We start from the raw sequence: 25,951 nt of genomic DNA, 5'->3' as shown, positions 1-25,951 counted from the left end.
CAAGGGAGAATCCTATTTGGGAAAATTCCAGTTAGGATTAGGGTTAGATCACCATGAACACGGAGAGCACAATGTACATTGGCAACAAACAGGGAGTGCTTTGAAAAAGTTAGGAAGCACTGACTTTTCTAGGATGCCCTATCTATGTTTCCTGGTAAAATACATGGGAAAATCCTATTTGGGAAAATACCACTTAGAGTTAGGTTTAGGTCACCATGAACACGGAGAGCAAAATGGACATTGGGAAAAAAAGGGAGTATTTGGAAAAGGTTAGGAGGGAACTGACTTTTCTAAGATGCCCTATCTATGTTTCCAGGTAAAATACATTGGAAAATTCTATTTGGGAAAATTCCACTTAGGGTTAGGGATAGGTCACCATGAACTCGGTGTGCAAAGTGGACATTGGAAACAAACAGGGAGTGCTTGGATATGGTTAGAAGCGCACTGACTTTTCTAGGCTGCCCTATCTATGTTTACTGGTAAAATACATGGGAAGATCCTTTTTGGGATAATTCCACTTAGGGTTAGGGTTAGGTCACCATGAACATGAAGAGAAAAATGGACATTGGCAACAAACAGGGAGTGCTTGGAAATGGTTAGGAGCACACTGACTTTTATAGGCTGCCCTATCTATGTTTCCTAGTAAAATACATGGGAAAATCCTATTTGGGAAAATTCCACTTAGGGATAGGGTTAGGTCACCATGAACTCCGAGAGCAAAATGGACATTGGCAACAAAGAGGGAGGGCTTGAAAAAGGTTAGGAGGGCACTGACCTTTCTAGACTGCCCTATCTATGTTTCCAGGTAAAATACATGGGAAAATCCTATTTGGGAAAATTCCACTTAGGGTTAGGGTTAGGTCACCATGAACTCCGAGAGCAAAATGGACATTGTAAACAAACAGGGAGTGCTTGGAAATGGTTAGGAGGGCACTGACTTTTCTAGGCTGCCCTATCTATGTTTCCTGGCAAAATACCTCAGAAAATCCTATTTGGGAAAATTCCACTTAGGGTTAGGGTTAGGTCAACATGAACCCGGTGTGCAAAGTGGACATTGGAAACAAACAGGGAGTGCTTGGAAATGGTTAGGAGGGAACTGACTTTTCTAGGCTGCCCTATTTACGTTTCCCGGTAAAATGCATGGGAAAATCCTATTTGGGAAAATTCCATTTAGGGTTAGAGTTAGATCACCATGAACATGGAGTGCAAAGTGGACTTTGGCAACAAACAGGGAGTATTTGGAAATGGTTAGGAGGGAACTGACCTATCTCGGCTGCCGTATCTATGTTTCCTGGTAAAATACATGGGAAAATCCTATTTGGAAAAATACCACTTAGGGTTAGGGTTAGGTCACCATGAATTCCGAGAATAAAATGGACATTGGCAACAAACAGGGAGTGCTTGGAAAAGATTAGGAAGGAACTGACTTTTCTAGGATGCCCTATCTATGTTTCTAGGTAAAATACATTGGAAAATTCTATTTGGGAAAATTACACTTAGGGTTAGGGTTAGGTCACCATGAACATGGAGAACAAAATGGACATTGACAACTAACAGGGAGTGCTTGGAAATGGTTAGCAGCACACTGACTTTTATAGGCTGCCCTATCTATGTTTCCTGGTAAAATACATGGGAAAATCCTATTTGGGAAAATTCCACTTAGGATTAGGGTTAGATCACCATGAATTCCGAGAGCAAAATTGACATTGTCAACAAACAGGGAGTGCTTAGAAAAGGTTAGGAGGGCACTGACTTTTCTAGGCTGCCCTATCTATGTTTCTTGGTAAAATGCATGGGAAAATCCTATTTGGGAAAATTCCACTTAGGGTTAGGTCACCATGAACACGGAGAGCAAAATGGACATTGGCAACAAAGAGGGAGTGCTTGGAAATGGTTAGGAGGGCATTGACCTTTCTAGGCTGCCCTATCTATGTTTCCTGGTAAAATAAATGGAAAAATCCTATTTGGGAAAATTCCACTTAGGCTTAGGGTTAGGTCACCATGAATATGGAGAGCAGAATGGACATTGGCAACAAACAGGGAGTGCTTGGAATTGGTTAGCAGCACACTGACTTTTACAGGCTGCCCTATCTATGTTTCCTGGTAAAATACATGGGAAAATCCTATTTGGGAAAATTCCACTTAGGATTAGGGTTAGATCACCATGAATTCCGAGAGCAAAATGGACATTGTCAACAAACAGGGAGTGTTTGGAAAAGGTTAGGAGGGCACTGACTTTTCTAGGCTGCCCTATCTATGTTTCCTGGTAAAATGCATGGGAAAATCCTATTTGGGAAAATTCCACTTAGGGTTAGGGTTAGATCACCATGAAGTCCGAAAGCAAAATCGACATTGGCAACAAACAGGGAGTGCTTGGAAAAAGTTAAGAGGGCACTGACTTTTCTAGGCTGCCCTATCTATGTTTCCTGGCAAAATACATGGGAAAATCCTTTATGGGAAAATTCCACTTAGGGTTAGGGTTAGGTCACCATGAACACGGAGAGCAAAATGGACATTGGCAACAAACAGGGAGTGCTTGGAAATTGTTAGGAAGGCAGTGACCTTTCTAGGCTGCCCTATCTATGTTTCCTGGTAAAATACATGGAAAAATCCTATTTGGGAAAATTCCACTTAGGCTTAGGGTTAGGTCACCATAAATATGGAGAGCAATATGGACATTGGCAACAAACAGGGAGTGCTTGGAAATGGTTAGCAGCACACTGACTTTTCTAGACTGCCCTATCTATGTTTCCTGGTAAAATACATGGGAAAATCCTATTTGTGAAAATTCCACTTAGGCTTAGGGTTAGGTCACCATGAACTCGGTGTGCAAAGTGGATATTGGCAACAAACAGGGAGTGCTTGGAAATGGTTAGGAGGGCACTGACCTTTCTTGACTGCCCTATCTATATTTCTGGGTAAAATACATGGGAAAATCCTACTTGGGAAAATTCCACTTAGGGTTAGGGTTAGGTCACCATGAACTCCGAGAGCAAAATGGACATTGGCAACAAACAGGGAGTGCTTGGAAATGGTTAGAAGCGCACTGACTTTTCTAGGCTGCCCTATCTATGTTTACTGATAAAATACATGGGAAGATCCTTTTTGGGAAAATTCCACTTAGGGTTAGGTCACCATGAACATGGAGAGCAAAATGTACATTGGCAACAAACAGGGAGTGCTTGGAAATGGTTAGGAGGGCACTGACCTTTCTAGGCAGTCCTATCTATGTTTCTGGGTAAAATACATGGGAAAATCCTATTTGGGAAAATTCCACTTAGGCTTAGGGTTAGGTCACCATGAACACGGAGAGCACAATGTACATTGGCAACAAACAGGGAGTGCTTGGAAAAAGTGAGTCAGCACTGACTGTTCTAGGCTGCCCTATCTATGTATCCGGGTAAAATACATGGTAAAATATTATTTCGGAAAATTCCACTTAGGGTTAGGTTTAGGTCACTATGAACACGGAGAGCAAAACAGACATTGGCAACAAACAGGGAGTATTTGGAAAACGTTAGGAGGGAACTGACTTTTCTAGGATGCCCTATCTATGTTTTCAGGTAAAATAAATTGGAAAATCCTATTTGGGATAATTCCACTTAGGGTTACGGTTAGGTCACCATGAACACGGAGAGCAAAATGGACACTTAGGGTTACAACCATGAACAGGAGCAAAATGGACATTGGCAACAAACAGGGAGTGCTTGGATATGGTTAGGAGGGAACTGACCTTTCTAGGCTGCCCTATCTATGTTTCCTGGTAAAATGCATGGGAAAATCCTACTTGGGAAAATTCCACTTAGGGTTAAGGTTAGGTCACCATGAACTTGGAGTGCAAAGTGGACATTGGCAACAAACAGGGAGTATTTGGAAATGGTTAGGAGGGAACTGACTTTTCTAGGCTGCCCTATCTATGTTTACTGGTAAAATACATGGGAAGATCCTTTTTGGGAAATTTCCACTTAGGGTTAGGGTTAGGTCACTATGAACATGGAGAGCAAAATGGACATTGGCAACAAACAGGGAGTGCTTGGAAACGGTTAGGAGGGCACTGACCTTTCTAGGCTGTCCTATCTATGTTTCTGGGTAAAATACATGGGAAAATCCTACTTGGGAAAATTCCACTTAGGATTAGGGTTAGATCACCATGAACACGGAGAGCACAATGTACATTGGCAACAAACAGGGAGTGCTTTGAAAAAGTTAGGAAGCACAGACTTTTCTAGGATGCCCTATCTATGTTTCCTGGTAAAATACCTCAGAAAATCCTATTTGGGAAAATTCCACTTAGGGTTAGGGTTAGGTCAACATGAAACCGGTGTGCAAAGTGGACATTGGAAACAAACAGGGAGTGCTTGGAAATGGTTAGGAGGGAACTGACATTTCTAGGCTGCCGTATCTATGTTTCCTGGTAAAATACATGGGAAAATCCTAGTTGGGATAATTCCACTTAGGGTTAGGATTAGGTCACCATGAATATGGAGAGCAAAATGAACATTGGCAACAATCAGGGAGTGCTTGGATATGGTTAGGAGGGAACTGACCTTTCTAGGCTGCCATATCTATGTTTCCTGGTAAAATAGATTGGAAAATTCTATTTGGGAAAATTCCACTTAGGGTTAGGGTTAGGTCACCATGAACTCGGTGTGCAAAGTGGATATTGGCAACTAACAGGGAGTGCTTGGAAATGGTTTGCAGCGCACAGAATTTTATAGGCTGCCCTATCTATGTTTCCTGGTAAAATACATTGGAAAATCCTACTTGGGAAAATTCCACTTAGGGTTACAGTTAGGTCACCATGAACTCGGAGTGCAAAGTGGACATTGGCAACAAACAAGGAGTGCTTGGATATCGTTAGAAACGCACTGACTTTTCTAGGCTGCCCTATCTATGTTTACTGGTAAAATACATGGGAAGATCCTTTTTGGGAAAATTCCACTTAGGGTTAGGGTTAGGTCACCATGAACTTGGAGAGCAAAATGGACATTGGCAACAAACAGGGAGTGCTTGGAAATGGTTAGGAGGGAACTGACCTTTCTAGGATGTCCTATCTATGTTTCTGGGTAAAATACATGGGAAAATCCTATTTGGGAAAATTCCACTTAGGCTTAGGGTTAGGTCACCATGAACCCGGAGTGCAAAATGGACATTGGCAACAAAGAGGGAGTGCTTGGAAATGGTTAGGAGGGAACTGACCTTTCTAGACTGCCCTATCTATCTTTCCAGGTAAAATACATGGGAAAATCCTATTTGGGAAAATTCCACTTAGGGTTAGGGTTAGGTCAACATGAACTCCGAGAGCAAAATGGACATTGGCAACAAACAGGGAGTGCTCGGATATGGTTAGGAGGGAACTGACCTTTCTAGGCTGCCCTATCTATGTTTCCTGGTAAAATGCATGGGAAAATCCTACTTGGGAAAATTCCACTTAGGGTTAAGGTTAGGTCACCATGAACTTGGAGTGCAAAGTGGACATTGGCAACAAACAGGGAGTATTTGGAAATGGTTAGGAGGGAACTGACTTTTCTAGGCTGCCCTATCTATGTTTACTGGTAAAATACATGGGAAGATCCTTTTTGGGAAATTTCCACTTAGGGTTAGGGTTAGGTCACTATGAACATGGAGAGCAAAATGGACATTGGCAACAAACAGGGAGTGCTTGGAAATTGTTAGGAGGGCACTGACCTTTCTAGGCTGTCCTATCTATGTTTCTGGGTAAAATACATGGGAAAATCCTATTTGGGAATTTTCCACTTAGGATTAGGGTTAGATCACCATGAATACGGAGAGCACAATGTACATTGGCAACAAACAGGGAGTGCTTTGAAAAAGTTAGGAAGCACTGACTTTTCTAGGATGCCCTATCTATGTTTCCTGGTAAAATAAATGGAAAAATCCTATTTGGGAAAATTCCACTTAGGCTTAGGGTTAGGTCACCATGAATATGGAGAGCAGAATGGACATTGGCAACAAACAGGGAGTGCTTGGAATTGGTTAGCAGCACACTGACTTTTACAGGCTGCCCTATCTATGTTTCCTGGTAAAATACATGGGAAAATCCTATTTGGGAAAATTCCACTTAGGATTAGGGTTAGATCACCATGAATTCCGAGAGCAAAATGGACATTGTCAACAAACAGGGAGTGTTTGGAAAAGGTTAGGAGGGCACTGACTTTTCTAGGCTGCCCTATCTATGTTTCCTGGTAAAATACATGGGAAAATCCTTTTTGGGAAAATTCCACTTAGGGTTAGGGTTAGGTCACCATGAACACGGAGAGCAAAATGGACATTGGCAACAAACAGGGAGTGCTTGGAAATGGTTAGGAAGGCAGTGACCTTTCTAGGCTGCCCTATCTATGTTTCCTGGTAAAATACATGGAAAAATCCTATTTGGGAAAATTCCACTTAGGGTTAGGGTTAGGTCACCATAAATATGGAGAGCAATATGGACATTGGCAACAAACAGGGAGTGCTTGGAAATGGTTAGCAGCACACTGACTTTTCTAGACTGCCCTATCTATGTTTCCTGGTAAAATACATGGGAAAATCCTATTTGTGAAAATTCCACTTAGGCTTAGGGTTAGGTCACCATGAACTCGGTGTGCAAAGTGGATATTGGCAACAAACAGGGAGTGCTTGGAAATGGTTAGGAGGGCACTGACCTTTCTTGACTGCCCTATCTATATTTCTGGGTAAAATACATGGGAAAATCCTACTTGGGAAAATTCCACTTAGGGTTAGGGTTAGGTCACCATGAACTCCGAGAGCAAAATGGACATTGGCAACAAACAGGGAGTGCTTGGATATGGTTAGAAGCGCACTGACTTTTCTAGGCTGCCCTATCTATGTTTACTGGTAAAATACATGGGAAGATCCTTTTTGGGAAAATTCCACCTAGGGTTAGGTCACCATGAACATGGAGAGCAAAATGTACATTGGCAACAAACAGGGAGTGCTTGGAAATGGTTAGGAGGGCACTGACCTTTCTAGGCAGTCCTATCTATGTTTCTGGGTAAAATACATGGGAAAATCCTATTTGGGAAAATTCCACTTAGGCTTAGGGTTAGGTCACCATGAACACGGAGAGCACAATGTACATTGGCAACAAACAGGGAGTGCTTGGAAAAAGTGAGGCAGCACTGACTGTTCTAGGCTGCCCTATCTATGTATCCGGGTAAAATACATGGTAAAATATTATTTCGGAAAATTCCACTTAGGGTTAGGTTTAGGTCACTATGAACACGGAGAGCAAAACAGACATTGGCCACAAACAGGGAGTATTTGGAAAACGTTAGGAGGGAACTGACTTTTCTAGGATGCCCTATCTATGTTTTCAGGTAAAATAAATTGGAAAATGCTATTTGGGATAATTCCACTTAGGGTTACGGTTAGGTCACCATGAACACGGAGAGCAAAATGGACATTGGCAACAAACAGGGAGTGCTTGGATATGGTTAGGAGGGAACTGACCTTTCTAGGCTGCCCTATCTATGTTTCCTGGTAAAATGCATGGGAAAATCCTACTTGGGAAAATTCCACTTAGGGTTAAGGTTAGGTCACCATGAACTTGGAGTGCAAAGTGGACATTGGCAACAAACAGGGAGTATTTGGAAATGGTTAGGAGGGAACTGACTTTTCTAGGCTGCCCTATCTATGTTTACTGGTAAAATACATGGGAAGATCCTTTTTGGGAAATTTCCACTTAGGGTTAGGGTTAGGTCACTATGAACATGGAGAGCAAAATGGACATTGGCAACAAACAGGGAGTGCTTGGAAACGGTTAGGAGGGCACTGACCTTTCTAGGCTGTCCTATCTATGTTTCTGGGTAAAATACATGGGAAAATCCTACTTGGGAAAATTCCACTTAGGATTAGGGTTAGATCACCATGAACACGGAGAGCACAATGTACATTGGCAACAAACAGGGAGTGCTTTGAAAAAGTTAGGAAGCACAGACTTTTCTAGGATGCCCTATCTATGTTTCCTGGTAAAATACCTCAGAAAATCCTATTTGGGAAAATTCCACTTAGGGTTAGGGTTAGGTCAACATGAAACCGGTGTGCAAAGTGGACATTGGAAACAAACAGGGAGTGCTTGGAAATGGTTAGGAGGGAACTGACATTTCTAGGCTGCCGTATCTATGTTTCCTGGTAAAATACATGGGAAAATCCTAGTTGGGAAAATTCCACTTAGGGTTAGGATTAGGTCACCATGAATATGGAGAGCAAAATGAACATTGGCAACAATCAGGGAGTGCTTGGATATGGTTAGGAGGGAACTGACCTTTCTAGGCTGCCGTATCTATGTTTCCTGGTAAAATAGATTGGAAAATTCTATTTGGGAAAATTACACTTAGGGTTAGGGTTAGGTCACCATGAACTCGGTGTGCAAAGTGGATATTGGCAACTAACAGGGAGTGCTTGGAAATGGTTTGCAGCGCACAGAATTTTATAGGCTGCCCTATCTATGTTTCCTGGTAAAATACATTGGAAAATCCTACTTGGGAAAATTCCACTTAGGGTTACAGTTAGGTCACCATGAACTCGGAGTGCAAAGTGGACATTGGCAACAAACAAGGAGTGCTTGGATATCGTTAGAAACGCACTGACTTTTCTAGGCTGCCCTATCTATGTTTACTGGTAAAATACATGGGAAGATCCTTTTTGGGAAAATTCCACTTAGGGTTAGGGTTAGGTCACCATGAACTTGGAGAGCAAAATGGACATTGGCAACAAACAGGGAGTGCTTGGAAATGGTTAGGAGGGAACTGACCTTTCTAGGATGTCCTATCTATGTTTCTGGGTAAAATACATGGGAAAATCCTATTTGGGAAAATTCCACTTAGGCTTAGGGTTAGGTCACCATGAACACGGAGTGCAAAATGGACATTGGCAACAAAGAGGGAGTGCTTGGAAATGGTTAGGAGGGAACTGACCTTTCTAGACTGCCCTATCTATCTTTCCAGGTAAAATACATGGGAAAATCCTATTTGGGAAAATTCCACTTAGGGTTAGGGTTAGGTCAACATGAACTCCGAGAGCAAAATGGACATTGGCAACAAACAGGGAGTGCTCGGATATGGTTAGGAGGGAACTGACCTTTCTAGGCTGCCCTATCTATGTTTCCTGGTAAAATGCATGGGAAAATCCTACTTGGGAAAATTCCACTTAGGGTTAAGGTTAGGTCACCATGAACTTGGAGTGCAAAGTGGACATTGGCAACAAACAGGGAGTATTTGGAAATGGTTAGGAGGGAACTGACTTGTCTAGGCTGCCCTATCTATGTTTACTGGTAAAATACATGGGAAGATCCTTTTTGGGAAATTTCCACTTAGGGTTAGGGTTAGGTCACTATGAACATGGAAAGCAAAATGGACATTGGCAACAAACAGGGAGTGCTTGGAAATTGTTAGGAGGGCACTGACCTTTCTAGGCTGTCCTATCTATGTTTCTGGGTAAAATACATGGGAAAATCCTATTTGGGAATTTTCCACTTAGGATTAGGGTTAGATCACCATGAATACGGAGAGCACAATGTACATTGGCAACAAACAGGGAGTGCTTTGAAAAAGTTAGGAAGCACTGACTTTTCTAGGATGCCCTATCTATGTTTCCTGGTAAAATACCTCAGAAAATCCTATTTGGGAAAATTCCACATAGGGTTAGGGTTAGGTCAACATGAACCCGGTGTGCAAAGTGGATATTGGCAACTAACAGGGAGTGCTTGGATATGGTTAGGAGGGAACTGACCTTTCTAGGCTGCCGTATCTATGTTTCCTGGTAAAATAGATTGGAAAATCCTAGTTGGGAAAATTCCACTTAGGGTTAGGATTAGGTCACCATGAATATGCAGAGCAAAATGAACATTGGCAACTAACAGGGAGTGCTTGGAAATGGTTAGCAGCGCACAGACTTTTATAGGCTGCCCTATCTATGTTTCCAGGTAAAATACATTGGAAAATCCTACTTGGGAAAATTCCACTTAGGGTTACAGTTAGGTCACCATGAACTCGGAGTGCAAAGTGGACATTGGCAACAAACAGGGAGTGCTTGGATATGGTTAGAAACGCACTGACTTTTCTAAGCTGCCCTATCTATGTTTACTGGTAAAATACATGGGAAGATCCTTTTTGGGAAAATTCCACTTAGGGTTAGGATTAGGTCACCATGAACTTGGAGTGCAAAGTGGACATTGGCAAAAAACAGGGAGTATTTGGAAATGGTTAGGAGGGAACTGACTTTTCTAGGCTGCCCTATCTATGTTTACTGGTAAAATACATGGGAAGATCCTTTTTGGGAAATTTCCACTTAGGGTTAGGGTTAGGTCACTATGAACATGGAGAGCAAAATGGACATTGGCAACAAACAGGGAGTGCTTGGAAAAAGTTAGGAAGCAAGCACTTTTCTAGGCTGCCCTCTCTGTTTCCTGGTAAAATACATGGGAAAATCAAATTTGGGAAAATTCCAGTTAGGGTTAGGGTTAGGTGACCATGAACACGGAGAGCAAAATGGACATTGGCAACAAATAGGCAGTACTTGGAAAAGGTTAGGAGGGCACTGACCTTTCTAGGCTGCCCTATCTATGTTTCTGGGTAAAATACATGGGAAAATGCTATTTGGGAAAATTGCACTTAATATTAGCATTAGGTCACCATGAACTCCGAGAGCAAAATGGACATTGGCAACAAATAGAGAGTGCTTGGAAAAGTTTAGGAGGCACTGACTTTTCTAGGCTGCCCTATCTATGTTTCTTGGTAACATACATAGGAAAATCCTATTTGGGAAAATTCCACTTAGGGTTAAGGTTAGGTCACCATGAACTGCGAGAGCAAAATGGACATTGGCAACAAACAGGGAGTGCTTGGAAATGGTTGGGAGGGCACTGACCTTTCCAGGCTGCCCTATCTATGTTTCCGGGTAAAATACAAGGGAGAATCCTATTTGGGAAAATTCCAGTTAGGATTAGGGTTAGATCACCATGAACACGGAGAGCACAATGTACATTGGCAACAAACAGGGAGTGCTTTGAAAAAGTTAGGAAGCACTGACTTTTCTAGGATGCCCTATCTATGTTTCCAGGTAAAATACATTGGAAAATTCTATTTGGGAAAATTCCACTTAGGGTTAGGGATAGGTCACCATGAACTCGGTGTGCAAAGTGGACATTGGAAACAAACAGGGAGTGCTTGGATATGGTTAGAAGCGCACTGACTTTTCTAGGCTGCCCTATCTATGTTTACTGGTAAAATACATGGGAAGATCCTTTTTGGGATAATTCCACTTAGGGTTAGGGTTAGGTCACCATGAACATGAAGAGAAAAATGGACATTGGCAACAAACAGGGAGTGCTTGGAAATGGTTAGGAGCACACTGACTTTTATAGGCTGCCCTATCTATGTTTCCTAGTAAAATACATGGGAAAATCCTATTTGGGAAAATTCGACTTAGGGTTAGGGTAAGATCACCATGAACTCCGAGAGAAAAATGGACATTGCCAACAAACAGGGAGTGCTTGGAAAAGGTTAGGAGGGCACTGACTTTTCTAGGCTGCCCTCTCTATGTTTCCTGGTAAAATACATGGGAAAATCCTATTTACGAAAATTCCACTTAGGGTTAGGGTTAGATCACCATGAAGTCCGAAAGCAAAATGGACATTGGCAACAAACAGGGAGTGCTTGGAAAAAGTGAGGAAGCACTGACTGTTCTAGTCTGCCCTATCTATGTTTCCGGGTAAAATACATGGGAAAATACTATTTGGGAAAATTCCACTTAGGGTTAGGTTTAGGTCACTATGAACACAGAGAGCAAAACGGACATTGGCAACAAAGAGGGAGTATTTGGAAAAGGTGAGGAGGCAACTAATTTTTCTAGGATGCCCTATCTATGTTTCCAGGTAAAATACATGGGAAAATTATATTTGGGAAAATTCCACTTAGGGTTAGGGATAGGTCACCATGAACTCGGAGTGCAAAGTGGACATTGGCAACTAACAGGGAGTGCTTGGAAATGGTTAGCAGCGCACTGACTTTTATAGGCTGCCCTATCTATGTTTCCTGGTAAAATACATTGGAAAATCCTACTTGGGAAAATTCCACTTAGGGTTACAGTTAGGTCACCATGACCTCGGAATGAAAAGTAGACATTGGCAACAAACAGGGAGTGCTTGGAAATGGTTAAGAGGGCACTGACCTTTCTAGGATGTCCTATCTATGTTTCTGGGTAAAATACATGGGAAAATCCTATTTGGGAAAATTCCACTTAGGCTTAGGGTTAGGTCATCATGAACACGGAGAGGAAAATGGATATTGGCAACAAAAAGGGAGTGCTTGGAAAAAGTTAGGAAGCACGGACTTTTCTAGGCTGCCCTCTCTGTTTCCTGGTAAAATACATGGGAAAATCCAATTTGGGAAAATTCCAGTTAGGGTTAGGGTTAGGTGACCATGAACACGGAGAGCAAAATGGACATTGGCAACAAATAGGCAGTACTTGGAAAAGGTTAGGAGGCACTGACCTTTCTAGGCTGCCCTATCTATGTTTCTGGGTAAAATACATGGGAAAATGCTATTTGGGAAAATTGCACTTAATGTTAGCGTTAGGTCACCATGAACTCCGAGAGCAAAATGGACATTGGCAACAAATAGAGAGTGCTTGGAAAAGTTTAGGAGGCACTGACTTTTCTAGGCTGCCCTATCTATGTTTCTTGGTAACATACATAGGAAAATCCTATTTGGGAAAATTCCACTTAGGGTTAAGGTTAGGTCACCATGAACTGCGAGGGCAAAATGGACATTGGCAACAAACAGGGAGTGCTTGGAAATGGTTAGGAGGGCACTGACCTTTCTAGGCTGCCCTATCTATGTTTCCGGGTAAAATACAAGGGAGAATCCTATTTGGGAAAATTCCAGTTAGGATTAGGGTTAGATCACCATGAACACGGAGAGCACAATGTACATTGGCAACAAACAGGGAGTGCTTTGAAAAAGTTAGGAAGCACTGACTTTTCTAGGATGCCCTATCTATGTTTCCTGGTAAAATACATGGGAAAATCCTATTTGGGAAAATACCACTTAGAGTTAGGTTTAGGTCACCATGAACACGGAGAGCAAAATGGACATTGGGAAAAAAAGGGAGTATTTGGAAAAGGTTAGGAGGGAACTGACTTTTCTAAGATGCCCTATCTATGTTTCCAGGTAAAATACATTGGAAAATTCTATTTGGGAAAATTCCACTTAGGGTTAGGGATAGGTCACCATGAACTCGGTGTGCAAAGTGGACATTGGAAACAAACAGGGAGTGCTTGGATATGGTTAGAAGCGCACTGACTTTTCTAGGCTGCCCTATCTATGTTTACTGGTAAAATACATGGGAAGATCCTTTTTGGGATAATTCCACTTAGGGTTAGGGTTAGGTCACCATGAACATGAAGAGCAAAATGGACATTGGCAACAAACAGGGAGTGCTTGGAAATGGTTAGGAGCACACTGACTTTTATAGGCTGCCCTATCTATGTTTCCTAGTAAAATACATGGGAAAATCCTATTTAGGAAAATTGGACTTAGGGTTAGGGACAGGGAGTGCTTGGAAAAAGTGAGGAAGCACTGACTGTTCTAGTCTGCCCTATCTATGTTTCCGGGTAAAATACATGGGAAAATACTATTTGGGAAAATTCCACTTAGGGTTAGGTTTAGGTCACTATGAACACGGAGAGCAAAACGGACATTGGCAACAAAGAGGGAGTATTTGGAAAAGGTGAGGAGGCAACTAATTTTTCTAGCATGCCCTATCTATGTTTCCAGGTAAAATACATGGGAAAATTATATTTGGGAAAATTCCACTTAGGGTTAGGGATAGGTCACCATGAACTCAGTGTGCAAAGTGGACATTGGCAACTAACAGGGAGTGCTTGGAAATGGTTAGCAGCGCACTGACTTTTACAGGCTGCCCTATCTATGTTTCTGGGTAAAATACATGGGAAAATGCTATTTGGGAATTTTGCACTTAATGTTAGCGTTAGGTCACCATGAACTCCGAGAGCAAAATGGACATTGGCAACAAATAGAGAGTGCTTGGAAAAGTTTAGGAGGCACTGACTTTTCTAGGCTGCCCTATCTATGTTTCTTGGTAAAATACATAGGAAAATCCTATTTGGGAAAATTCCAGTTAGGGCTAGGGTTAGGTGACCATGAACACGGAGAGCAAAATGGACATTGGCAACAATCAGGGAGTGTTGGAAATGGTTAGGAGTACACTGACCTTTCTAGGCTGCCCTATCTATGTTTCTGGGTAAAATATAAGGGAGAATCCTATTTGGGGAAATTCCAGTTAGGGTTAGGGTTAGGTGACCATGAACACGGAGAGCAAAATGGACATTGGCAACAAACAGGGAGTGCTTCGAAATGGTTAGGACGGCACTCACTTTTCAAGCTTCCCTATCTATGTTTCTAGGTAAGATACATGGGAAAATCTTATTTGGGAAAATTCCACTTAGGGTTAGGGTTAGGTCACCATTAACACGGAGAGGAAAATGGACATTGGCAACAAATAGGCAGTACTTGGAAATGGTTAGGAGGGCACTGACCTTTCTAGGCTGCCCTATCTATGTTTCCGGGTAAAATACATGGGAAAATCCTATTTGGGAAAATTCCACATAGGGTTAGGGTTAGGTCCCCAGGAACTCGGTGTGCAAAGTGGACATTGGAAACAAACAGGGAGTGCTTGGAAATCATTAGGAAGGCACTGACCTTTCTAGGCTGCCCTATCTATGTTTCCTGGTAAAATACATGGGAAAATCCTATTTGGGAAAATACCACTTAGAGTTAAGTTTAGGTCACCATGAACACGGAGAGCAAAATGGACATTGGCAACAAATAGGCAGTACTTGGAAAAGGTTAGGAGGCAACTAATTTTTCTAGGATGCCCTATCTATGTTTCCAGGTAAAATACATGGGAAAATTATATTTGGGAAAATTCCACTTAGGGTTAGGGATAGGTCACCATGAACTCAGTGTGCAAAGTGGACATTGGCAACTAACAGGGAGTGCTTGGAAATGGTTAGCAGCGCACTGACTTTTACAGGCTGCCCTATCTATGTTTCTGGGTAAAATATATGGGAAAATGCTATTTGGGAATTTTGCACTTAATGTTAGCGTTAGGTCACCATGAACTCCGAGAGCAAAATGGACATTGGCAACAAATAGAGAGTGCTTGGAAAAGTTTAGGAGGCACTGACTTTTCTAGGCTGCCCTATCTATGTTTCTTGGTAAAATACATAGGAAAATCCTATTTGGGAAAATTCCAGTTAGGGCTAGGGTTAGGTGACCATGAACACGGAGAGCAAAATGGACATTGGCAACAATCAGGGAGTGTTGGAAATGGTTAGGAGTACACTGACCTTTCTAGGCTGCCCTATCTATGTTTCTGGGTAAAATATAAGGGAGAATCCTATTTGGGGAAATTCCAGTTAGGGTTAGGGTTAGGTGACCATGAACACGGAGAGCAAAATGGACATTGGCAACAAACAGGGAGTGCTTCGAAATGGTTAGGACGGCACTCACTTTTCAAGCTTCCCTATCTATGTTTCTAGGTAAGATACATGGGAAAATCTTATTTGGGAAAATTCCACTTAGGGTTAGGGTTAGGTCACCATTAACACGGAGAGGAAAATGGACATTGGCAACAAATAGGCAGTACTTGGAAATGGTTAGGAGGGCACTGACCTTTCTAGGCTGCCCTATCTATGTTTCCGGGTAAAATACATGGGAAAATCCTATTTGGGAAAATTCCACATAGGGTTAGGGTTAGGTCCCCAGGAACTCGGTGTGCAAAGTGGACATTGGAAACAAACAGGGAGTGCTTGGAAATCATTAGGAAGGCACTGACCTTTCTAGGCTGCCCTATCTATGTTTCCTGGTAAAATACATGGGAAAATCCTATTTGGGAAAATTCCAATTAGGCTTAGGGTTAGGTCATCATGAACATGGAGAGCAAAATGGATATTGGCAACAAACAGGGAGTGCTTGGAAAAAGTTAGGAAGCACGGACTTTTCTAGGCTGCCCTCTCTGTTTCCTGGTAAAATACATGGGAAAATCCAATTTGGGAAAATTCCAGTTAGGGTTAGGGTTAGGTGACCATGAACACGGAGAGCAAAATGGACATTGGCAACAAGTAGGCAGTACTTGGAAAAGGTTAGGAGGGCACTGACCTTTCTAGGCTGCCCTATCTATGTTTCTGGGTAAAATACATGGGAAAATGCTATTTGGGAAAATTGCATTTAATGTTAGCGTTAGGTCACCATGAACTCCAAGAGCAAAATGGACATTGGCAACAAATAGAGAGTGCTTGGAAAAGTTTAGGAGGCACTGACTTTTCTAGGCTGCCCTATCTATGTTTCTTGGTAAAATACATAGGAAAATCCTATTTGGGAAAATTCCACTTAGGGTTAAGGTTAGGTCACCATGAACTGCGAGAGCAAAATGGACATTGGCAACAAACAGGGAGTGCTTGGAAATGGTTAGGAGGGCACTGACCATTCTAGGCTGCCCTATCTATTTCCTGGAAAAATACATGGGAAAATCCTATTTGGGAAAATACCACTTAGAGTTAAGTTTAGGTCACCATGAACACGGAGAGCAAAATGGACATTGGCAACAAACAGGGAGTATTTGGAAAAGGTTAGGAGGCAACTAACTTTTCTAGGATGCCCTATCTATGTTTCCAGGTAAAATACATTGGAAAATTCTATTTAGGAAAATTCCACTTAGGGTTAGGGTTAGGTCACCATGAATTCGTTGTGCAAAGTGGACATTGGCAACAAACAGGGAGTGCTTGGAAAAAGTGAGGAAGCACTGACTTTTCTAGGCTGCCCTATCTATGTTTCCGGGTAAAATACATGGGAAAATACTATTTGAGAAAATTCCACTTAGGGTTAGGGTTAGGTCACCATGAATATGGAGAGCAAAATGGACATTGGCAACAATGAGGGAGTGCTTGGATATGGGTAGGAGGGAACTGACCTTTCTAGGCTGCCCTATCTATGTTTCCCGGTAAAATACATGGGAAAATCCTATTAGGGAAAATTCCACTTAGGGGTAGGGTTAGGTCAACATGAACTCCGAGAGCAAAATGGACATTGGCAACAAAAAGGGAGTGCTTGGAAATGGTTAGGAGGGAACTGACCTTTCTAGGCTGCCCTATCTATGTTTCTGGGTAAAATACAAAGGAGAATCCTATTTGGGAAAATTCCAGTTAGGGTTAGGGTTAGGTGACCATGAACACGGAGAGCAAAATGGACATTGGCAACAATCAGGGAGTGCTTGGAAATGGTTAGGAGTACACTGACATTTCTAGGCTGCCCTATCTATGTTTCCGGGTCAAATACATGGGAAAATACTATTTGGGAAAATTCCACTTAGGGTTAGGGTTAGGTCACCATGAATATGGAGAGCAAAATGGACATTGGCAACAATGAGGGAATGCTTGGATATGGTTAGGAGGGAACTGACCTTTCTAGGCTGCCCTATCTATGTTTCTGGGTAAAATACATAGGAAAATCCTATTTGGGAAAATTCCACATAGGGTTAGGGTTAGGTTACCATGAACTCCGAGACCAAAATGGACATTGGCAACAAAGAGGGAGTGCTTGGAAATGGTTAGGAGGGCACTGACCTTTCTAGACTGCCCAATCTATGTTTCCAGGTAAAATACATGGGAAAATCCTATTTGGGAAAATTCCACTTAGGGGTAGGGTTAGGTCAACATGAACTCCGAGAAAAAAATGGACATTGGCAACAAACAGGGAGTGCTTGGAAATGGTTAGGAGGGAACTGACCTTTCTAGGCTGCCCTATCTATGTTTCTGGGTAAAATACATGGGAAAGTCCTATTTGGGAAAATTCCACTTAGGGATAGGGTTAGGTCACCATGAAAACGGAGAGCAAAATGGACATTGGCAATAAACAGGGAGTACTTGGAAAAGGTTAGGAGGGAAATGACTTTTCTAGGATGCCCTATCTATGTTTCCAGATAAAATACATTGTAAAATTCTATTTGGGAAAATTCCACTTAGGGTTAGGGTTAGGTCACCATGAACTCGGAGTGCAAAGTGGACACTGGCAAGAAACAGGGAGTGCTTGGAAATGGTTAGCAGCACACTTACTTTTATAGGCTGCCCTATCTATGTTTCCTGGTAAAATACATGGGAAAATCCTATTTGAGAAAATTCCACTTAGGGTTAGGGTAAGATCACCATGAACTCCGAGAGCAAAATGGACATTGGCAAGAAACAGGGAGTGCTTGGAAAAGTTTATGAGGCACTGACTTTTCTAGGCTGCCCTATCTATGTTTCTGGGTATAATACATCAGAAAATCCTTTTTGGGAAAATTCCACTTATGGTTAGGGTTAGGTCACCATGAACTCGCGGTGTAAACTGGACATTGGCAAAAAACAGGGAGTGCTTGGAAATGGATAGGAGGGCTTCGAAAAGTTTAGGAGGCACTGACTTTTCTAGGTTGCCCTATCTATATTTCCTGGTAAAATACATGGGAAAATCCTATTTGGGAAAATTCCACTTAGGGTTAAGGTTAGGTCACCATGAACACGGAGAGCAAAATGGACATTGGCAACAAATACGCAGTACTTGGAAAACGTTAGGAGGGCACTGACCTTTCTAGGCTGCCCTATCTATGTTTCTGGTAAAATAGATTGGAAAATTATATTTGGGAAAATTCCACTTAGGGTTAGGGTTAGGTCAACATGAACTCCGAGAGCAAAATGGACATTGGCAACAAACAGGGAGTGCTTGGATATGGTTAGAAGGGCACTGACCTTTCTAGACTGCCCTATCTATGTTTCCAGGTAAAATGCATGGGAAAATCCTATTTGCGAAAATTCTACTTAGGGTTAGGGTTAGGTCACCATGAACACGGAGAGCAAATGGACATTGGCAACAAACAGAGAGTCCTTGGAAATGGTTAGGAGGGCAATGACTTTTCTAGGATGCCCTATCTATGTTTCCATGTAAAGTACATGGGAAAATCCTATTTGGGAAAATTCCACTTAGGGTTAGGGTAAGATCACTATGAACTCCGAGAGCAAAATGGACATTGGCAACAAACAGGGAGTGCTTGGAAATCGTTAGGAGGGCACGGACTTTTCTAGACTGCCCTATCTATGTTTCCTGGTAAAATACATGGGAAAATCCTATTTGGGAAAATTCCACTTAGGGTTAGGGTTAGGTCACCATGAATATGGAGAGCAAAATGGACATTGGCAACAATGAGGGAGTGCTTGGATATGGGTAGGAGGGAACTGACCTTTCTAGGCTGCCCTATCTATGTTTCCCGGTAAAATACATGGGAAAATCCTATTAGGGAAAATTCCACTTAGGGGTAGGGTTAGGTCAACATGAACTCCGAGAGCAAAATGGACATTGGCAACAAAAAGGGAGTGCTTGGAAATGGTTAGGAGGGAACTGACCTTTCTAGGCTGCCCTATCTATGTTTCTGGGTAAAATACAAGGGAGAATCCTATTTGGGAAAATTCCAGTTAGGGTTAGGGTTAGGTGACCATGAACACGGAGAGCAAAATGGACATTGGCAACAATCAGGGAGTGCTTGGAAATGGTTAGGAGTACACTGACATTTCTAGGCTGCCCTATCTATGTTTCCGGGTAAAATACAAGGGAGAATCCTATTTGGGAAAATTCCAGTTAGGGTTAGGGTTAGGTGACCATGAATACGGAGAGCAAAATGGACATTGGCAACAAACAGGGAGTGCTTGGAAATGGTTAGGATGGCACTCAATTTTCTAGGCTGACCTATCTGTGTTTCTGGGTAAGATACATGGGAAAATCTTATTTGGGAAAATTCCAGTTAGGGTTAGGTCACCATGAACACGGAGAGCAAAATGGACATTGGCAACAAATAGGCAGTACTTGGAAAAGGTTAGGAGGGCACTGACCTTTCCAGGCTGCCCTAATTATGTTTCCGGGTAAAATACATGGGAAAATCCTATTTGGGAAAATTCCACTTACGGTTACGGTTAGGTCCCCATGAACTCGGTGTGCAAAGTGGACATTGGCAACAAATAGGGAGTGCTTTGAAATCGTTAGGAGGCACGGACTTTTCTAGGCTGCCCTATCTATGTTTCCTGGTAAAATACATGGGAAAATCCTATTTGGGAAAATTCCACTTAGGGTTAGATCACCATGAACTCCGAGAGCAAAATGGACATTGGCAACAAACAGGGAGTATTTGGAAAAGTTTAGGAGGCACCTAACCTTTCTAGGATGCCCTATCTATGTTTCCAGGTAAAATACATTGGAAAATTCTATTTAGGAAAATTCCACTTAGGGTTAGGGTTAGGTCACCATGAATTCGGTGTGCAAAGTGGACATTGGCAACAAACAGGGAGTGCTTAGATATGGTTAGAAGCGCACTGACATTTCTAGGCTGCCCTATCTATTTTTCCGGGTAAAATACATGGGAAGATCCTTTTTGGGACAATTCGACTTAGGGTTAGGTTACCATGAACATGAAGAGCAAAATGGATATTGACAACAAACTGGGAGTGCTTGGAAAAAGTGAGGAAGCACTGACTTTTCTAGGCTTCCCTATCTATGTTTCCGGGTAAAATACATGGGAAAATACTATTTGGGAAAATTCCACTTAGGGTTAGGGTTAGGTCACCATGTATATGGAGAGCAAAATGGACATTGGCAACAATGAGGGAATGCTTGGATATGGTTAGGAGGGAACTGACCTTTCTAGGCTGCCCTATCTATGTTTCTGGGTAAAATACATAGGAAAATCCTATTTGGGAAAATTCCACATAGGGTTAGGGTTAGGTTACCATGAACTCCGAGACCAAAATGGACATTGGCAACAAAGAGGGAGTGCTTGGAAATGGTTAGGAGGGCACTGACCTTTCTAGACTGCCCAATCTATGTTTCCAGGTAAAATACATGGGAAAATCCTATTTGGGAAAATTCCACTTAGGGGTAGGGTTAGGTCAACATGAACTCCGAGAAAAAAATGGACATTGGCAACAAACAGGGAGTGCTTGGAAATGGTTAGGAGGGAACTGACCTTTCTAGGCTGCCCTATCTATGTTTCTGGGTAAAATACATGGGAAAGTCCTATTTGGGAAAATTCCACTTAGGGATAGGGTTAGGTCACCATGAAAACGGAGAGCAAAATGGACATTGGCAATAAACAGGGAGTACTTGGAAAAGGTTAGGAGGGAACTGACTTTTCTAGGATGCCCTATCTATGTTTCCAGATAAAATACATTGTAAAATTCTATTTGGGAAAATTCCACTTAGGGTTAGGGTTAGGTCACCATGAACTCGGAGTGCAAAGTGGACACTGGCAAGAAACAGGGAGTGCTTGGAAATGGTTAGCAGCACACTTACTTTTATAGGCTGCCCTATCTATGTTTCCTGGTAAAATACATGGGAAAATCCTATTTGAGAAAATTCCACTTAGGGTTAGGGTAAGATCACCATGAACTCCGAGAGCAAAATGGACATTGGCAAGAAACAGGGAGTGCTTGGAAAAGTTTATGAGGCACTGACTTTTCTAGGCTGCCCTATCTATGTTTCTGGGTATAATACATCAGAAAATCCTTTTTGGGAAAATTCCACTTATGGTTAGGGTTAGGTCACCATGAACTCGCGGTGTAAACTGGACATTGGCAAAAAACAGGGAGTGCTTGGAAATGGATAGGAGGGCTTGGAAAAGTTTAGGAGGCACTGACTTTTCTAGGTTGCCCTATCTATATTTCCTGGTAAAATACATGGGAAAATCCTATTTTGGAAAATTCCACTTAGGGTTAGGGTTAGGTCACCATGAACACGGAGAGCAAAATGGACATTGGCAACAAATAGGCAGTACTTGGAAAACGTTAGGAGGGCACTGACCTTTCTAGGCTGCCCTATCTATGTTTCTGGGTAAAATACATAGGAAAATCCTATTTGGGAAAATTCCACTTAGGGTTAGGGTTAGGTCACCATGAACTCCGAGAGCAAAATGGACATTGGCAACAAACAGGGAGTGCTTGGATATGGTTAGAAGGGCACTGACCTTTCTAGACTGCCCTATCTATGTTTCCAGGTAAAATGCATGGGAAAATCCTATTTGCGAAAATTCTACTTAGGGTTAGGGATAGGTCACCATGAACCCGGAGAACAAAATGGACATTGGCAACAAAAAGGGAGTGCTTGGATATGGTTGGGAGGGCAATGACTTTTCTAGGATGCCTTATCTATGTTTCCATGTAAAGTACATGGGAAAATCCTATTTGGGAAAATTCCACTTAGGGTTAGGGTAAGATCACCATGAACTCCGAGAGCAAAATGGACATTGGCAACAAACAGGGAGTGCTTGGAAATCGTTAGGAGGGCACGGACTTTTCTAGACTGCCCTATCTATGTTTCCTGGTAAAATACATGGGAAAATCCTATTTGGGAAAATTCCACTTAGGGATAGGGTTAGGTCACCATGAAAACGGAGAGCAAAATGGACATTGGCAATAAACAGGGAGTACTTGGAAAAGGTTAGGAGGGAACTGACTTTTCTAGGATGCCCTATCTATGTTTCCAGATAAAATACATTGTAAAATTCTATTTGGGAAAATTCCACTTAGGGTTAGGGTTAGGTCACCATGAACTCGGAGTGCAAAGTGGACACTGGCAAGAAACAGGGAGTGCTTGGAAATGGTTAGCAGCACACTGAGTTTTCTAGGCTGCCCTATCTATGTTTCCTGGTAAAATACATGGGAAAATCCTATTTGGGAAAATTCCACTTAGGATTAGGGTAAGATCACCATGAATTCCGATAGCAAAATGGACATTGGCAACAAACAGGGAGTGCTTAGAAAAGGTTAGGAGGGCACTGACTTTTCTAGGCTCCCCTATCTGTGTTTCTTGGTAAAATACATGGGAAAATCCTATTTGGGAAAATTCCACTTAGGGTTAGGGTTAGGTCACCATGAACCCGGAGAACAAAATGGACATTGGCAACAATCAGGGAGTGCTCGGATATGGTTAGGAGGGAACTGTCCTTTCTAGGCTGCCCTATCTATGTTTCCTGGTAAAATACATGGGAAAATCCTATTTGGGAAAATTCCACTTAGGGTTAGGGTTTGGGCACCATGAATATGGAGAGCAAAATGGACATTGGAAACAATCAGGGAGTGCTTGGATATCGTTAGGAGGGAACTGACCTTTCTAGGCTGCCCTATCTATGTTTACAGGTAAAATACATGGGAAAATCCTATTTGGGAAAATTCCACTTAGGGTTAGGGTTAGGTCAACATGAACTCCGAGAGCAAAATGGACATTGGCAACAAACAGGGAGTGCTTGGATATAGTTAGAAGGGCACTGACCTTTCTAGACTGCCCTATCTATGTTTCCAGGTAAAATGCATGGGAAAATCCTATTTGCGAAAATTCTACTTAGGGTTAGGTCAACATGAACCCGGTGTGCAAAGTGGACATTGGCAACAAACAGGGAGTGCTTGGAAATGGTTAGGAGGGAACTGACTTTTCTAGGCTGCCCTATTTACGTTTCCGGGTAAAATGCATGGGAAAATCCTATTTGGGATAATTCCACTTAGGGTTCGGGTTATGTCACCATGAACTCGGAGTGCAAAGTGGACATTCGCAACGAACAGGGAGTATTTGGAAATGGTTAGGAGGGAACTGACCGTTCTAGGCTGCCGTATCTATGTTTCTCGGTAAAATACATGGGAAAATCCTATTTTGGAAAATTCCACTTAGGGTTAGGTCACCATGACCTCTGACAGCAAAATGGACATTGGCAATAATCAGGGATTGCTCGTATATGGTTAGGAGAGAACTGACCTTTCTAGGCTGCCCTATCTATGTTTCCTGGTAAAATACATGGGAAAATCCTATTTGGGAAAATTCCACTTAGGGTTAGGGTTAGGTCACCATGAATATGGAGAGCAAAATGAACATTGGCAACAATCAGGGAGTGCTTGGTAAAGGTTAGGAGGGCACTGACGTTTCTAGGCTGCCCTATCTATGTTTCCTGGTAAAATACATGGGAAAATCCTATTTGGGAAAATTCCACTTAGGGTTAGGGTTAGGTCACCATGAACTCGGAGAACAAAATGGACATTGGCAACAATCAGGGAGTGCTCGGATATGGTTAGGAGGGAACTGTCCTTTCTAGGCTGCCCTATCTATGTTTCCTGGTAAAATACATGGGAAAATCCTATTTGGGAATATTCCACTTAGGGTTAGGGTTAGGTCACCATGAACTCCGAGAGCAAAATGGACATTGGCAACAAAGAGGGAGTGCTTGGAAATGGTTAGGAGGGCACTGACATTTCTATCCAGCCCTATCTATGTTTCCAGGTAAAATACATGGGAAAATCCTATTTGGGAAAATTCCACTTAGGGTTAGGGTTAGGTCACCATGAACATGGAGAGCAAAATGGACATTGGCAACAATGAGGGAATGCTTGGATATGGTTAGGAGGGAACTGACCTTTCTAGGCTACCCTATCTATGTTTCTCGGTAAAATACATGGGAAAATCCTATTTGGGAAAATTCCACATAGCGTTAGGGTTAGGTTACCATGAACTCCGAGACCAAAATGGACATTGGCAACAAAGAGGGAGTGCTTGGAAATGGTTAGGAGGGCACTGACCTTTCTAGACTGCCCAATCTATGTTTCCAGGTAAAATACATGGGAAAATCCTATTTGGGAAAATTCCACTTATGGTTAGGGTTAGGTCTCCATGAACTCGCGGTGTAAACTGGACATTGGCAAAAAACAGGGAGTGCTTGGAAATGGATAGGAGGGCTTGGAAAAGTTTAGGAGGCACTGACTTTTCTAGGCTGCCCTATCTATGTTTACTGGTAAAATACATGGGAAGATCCTTTTTGGGAAAATTCCACTTAGGGTTAGGATTAGGTCACCATGAACTTGGAGTGCAAAGTAGACATTGGCAACAAACAGGGAGTATTTGGAAATGGTTAGGAGGGAACTGACTTTTCTAGGCTGCCCTATCTATGTTTACTGGTAAAATACATGGGAAGATCCTTTTTGGGAAATTTCCACTTAGGGTTAGGGTTAGGTCACTATGAACATGGAGAGCAAAATGGACATTGGCAACAAACAGGGAGTGCTTGGAAATTGTTAGGAGGGCACTGACCTTTCTAGGCTGTCCTATCTATGTTTCTGGGTAAAATACATGGGAAAATCCTATTTGGGAATTTTCCACTTAGGATTAGGGTTAGATCACCATGAATACGGAGAGCACAATGTACATTGGCAACAAACAGGGAGTGCTTTGAAAAAGTTAGGAAGCACTGACTTTTCTAGGATGCCCTATCTAGGTTTCCTGGTAAAATACCTCAGAAAATCCTATTTGGGAAAATTCCACTTAGGGTTAGGGTTAGGTCAACATGAACCCGGTGTGCAAAGTGGACATTGGAAACAAACAGGGAGTGCTTGGAAATGGTTAGGAGGGAACTGAAATTTCTAGGCTGCCGTATCTATGTTTCCTGGTAAAATAGATTGGAAAATTCTATTTGGGAAAATTCCACTTAGGGTTAGGGTTAGGTCACCATGAACTCGGTGTGCAAAGTGGATATTGGCAACTAACAGGGAGTGCTTGGATATGGTTAGGAGGGAACTGACCTTTCTAGGCTGCCGTATCTATGTTTCCTGGTAAAATAGATTGGAAAATTCTATTTGGGAAAATTCCACTTAGGGTTAGGGTTAGGTCACCATGAACTCGGTGTGCAAAGTGGATATTGGCAACTAACAGGGAGTGCTTGGAAATGGTTAGCAGCGAACAGACTTTTATAGGCTGCCCTATCTATGTTTCCAGGTAAAATACATTGGAAAATCCTACTTGGGAAAATTCCACTTAGGGTTACAGTTAGGTCACCATGAACTCGGAGTGCAAAGTGG

The 25,951-nt window shown here is 42.3% G+C and overlaps 1 protein-coding gene across 1 annotated transcript in view; it reads right to left on the bottom strand.

Annotated features, from left to right (window-relative positions):
* LOC120314528 (calmodulin-lysine N-methyltransferase-like) overlaps positions 1-25,951 on the bottom strand; it is a 175,723-nt gene that overhangs the window by 13,523 nt on the left and 136,249 nt on the right. The gene's annotated exons all lie outside the window — the stretch shown is intronic.

This window comes from Crotalus tigris, unplaced genomic scaffold (assembly GCF_016545835.1).
Source record: "Crotalus tigris isolate CLP2741 ecotype Arizona unplaced genomic scaffold, ASM1654583v1 scf7180000018941.1685476, whole genome shotgun sequence".
NCBI lineage: Eukaryota > Metazoa > Chordata > Lepidosauria > Squamata > Viperidae > Crotalus > Crotalus tigris.
The sequence above is the reverse complement of the archived record's forward strand: the minus strand, read 5'-3'. Positions and strand labels throughout refer to the sequence as shown.